General features: G+C 24.7%; 1 non-coding gene across 1 annotated transcript; it reads right to left on the bottom strand.

The window, feature by feature from the left end:
• Positions 1 to 1618: 1618 nt before the first annotated feature.
• Positions 1619 to 1690, bottom strand: TRNAK-UUU (transfer RNA lysine (anticodon UUU)). Its single transcript has one exon. It is a non-coding gene; the product is annotated as a tRNA-Lys (tRNA).
• Positions 1691 to 2433: the final 743 nt, after the last annotated feature.

Raw genomic sequence — 2433 nt, 5'->3', positions numbered from 1 at the left:
GTGGCTATTCACATTAACATCTTTTTATGTGAAGATAATTAGTTAAAAATAAAATGGTTAGATTATTTGACTTATTATAATTCTCATATCTTTTAAAAATAAAGTCTTTAGGTAGTTTATATATGATATGTATTTTTTATTTTTATCATGATACCATTTCTTTCAAAAAAAAAAAATACATAAATGTTATATTTCTAACATTCTTTTAAATACAATTTTTTTTAGTTTACTTAAATTTTTGCATAGATTCTCTTTTATTTTTTTATTTTTTTATGCTAATTTTTTTTTTTGAAGAATAAATGATCGAATTCTAAATTTTTCGGTAATAGCTATAAACTCTGATGATATTATATTCTGATATTACTTCTCCTAAAAATTTAAATTAATAGCAAAAAATATATAAATAACTATATCTCTAACAATTCTATCACTCCCTTTGTTTGGACCTTATTTAAATATTTTGGTGAAAAAAAATTCTAATATAATGTGATGAAATTATTTAGCTAGCCCAAAATTTTAAGTTATTTTATATACACTAATGATGATATACCTTACATATATATAAACACAATTTTTTTTAATGATTGAAAAGTACTCGACTGACAAAAATAAAATAAGAAAAACACAAAAAAATGGAGAATAGATCAAAAACTCTACTCAATCTCATAAAGAAAAAAAAAAAAAAAAACACTTTGCCTAACAAAAACTAAAACTAAAACTACATATGCATATATATGGCCTATAGTATAGTTCAAACTGTTTCTAAGATTTTTGTGATTGTAGTAATGTACTTTGACCAATTATAAATTCTCATGCATGTACGTATACTTTTTAAGCTTGCCACCATCTCTAATTAAGAATGACTCAAAGAAGTTTAATTAGTGAAAGAGTTCTTTCACATTGTAGGTTTCTACCTGTTCCTCTAAAATGAAATCAAAGAAAAAATATTGTGAAATTTGAAGGTACTCACACACGTGAAGAGTTCAAAAGTTGAAGTTGATGAAGAAGTATGATGGGTGAGAATTGAGATTTTAAAATGACTATCCATTTAGACAAAATTATGTATTAATTTCGATATATCATATTTAAAAATCAAATTGATAGCTATTTACAATGTTTTTAAAAAATGTTTTATTATTCTAAAAATTAGAACAAAATAATTTGTAAAAAAGAGTAAACCACATTTTTTTTCAAAAAAATATGGAATAATAAAAATATTGATATATATAAACTTCAAAGGTCATTAGATGCAATTTTAATAGAGCCTTTTCTCCCTTGAAATACTATTTTTCATATTCTTTTTTCTGGTATTCCTAAAGATTTTTGCTATAATAAATGAATAAAGAAATAAATCATTCTCCCCTTTTGAATTTTTTTTTTTGTTTCCTAATAAATCATTCTTTTTGTTTTTGTCAGAAAATAAATCATTCTAATAAGAGTTACAAACTTCTGCGAGAAGCCTGATCATATTGGGCCAGACGTTTTCTTTTAAAAGAAATACTTGCCAATTATCGTTCTCTTACTGATATTGGACCAAAAACGCATTCTTGGGCTTTATGGTTCTCTCATTTGGGCTTAGAGGGATTCCACAAAAAAAAAAAAGCAGAAATATGAAAAACGCCGTCTGTGGGGATCGAACCCACGACCACGTGGTTAAAAGCCACGCGCTCTACCGCTGAGCTAAGACGGCTTTGATGATAGTAATTTGTGTAATTATTAATTGACTAAATCAAAATAGTTCCCAAAGAAAACACCTGCTAGCACATCGAAGACAATCAATTTTTCTTGACAAAATATTACTTTTTGCTTCAAATATTTGGAGTGATTGTTTGTTCTATATGATTATTTCATCTTATTTGGATCCCAAACATTTTGAAATTGACACACAAAGTTAAATGTTACATGTAGTAAACTCTGACGATACTATATTACTGCAAATAAATTTGGAATTAAAAGAGATTTAAAGTATAATAACTTTAAAAACAGAAAAATAAAAGAAAATTGAGTCAAAAAATATTGAAGATATTATATCATTCTCTTTCCCTTTATATCATGATCAAGTTTCTATGTTTAGATAAAATCAGGCTATTCTTTACTAAATAACAGAAAAATTAGAGTCTAAAAAGATATGATATCCTTCGTTAATAATTTTTATGGGATTATGTGAGCATAACATTAATTAAGTCACTCTTAAAACGTTTAAGATATAAATAGGATAAAAAGAAACATAACAGATTATTATTCGGTGATGCTAAGTAGACAAAGAATAATTATAATATAGAAATATTATGTAAAAATTTTTATTTTTGATAAACAAGTGATATATACCTCTTTATCATTCATTCTTTTTATCACCTACTCTTTTTTTGGGTATTTAGAGTCATTAATTTCTTTTCAAAATTAATTTCAGTTTTTTCCAAATCAAATTCTTAA

The sequence above is a fragment of the Arachis ipaensis genome, chromosome B4, assembly GCF_059453495.1.
Source record: "Arachis ipaensis isolate K30076 ecotype BB chromosome B4, ASM5945349v1, whole genome shotgun sequence".
Classification (NCBI taxonomy): Eukaryota; Viridiplantae; Streptophyta; class Magnoliopsida; order Fabales; family Fabaceae; genus Arachis; species Arachis ipaensis.
This window is presented reverse-complemented; position numbering and strand designations above follow the sequence as displayed.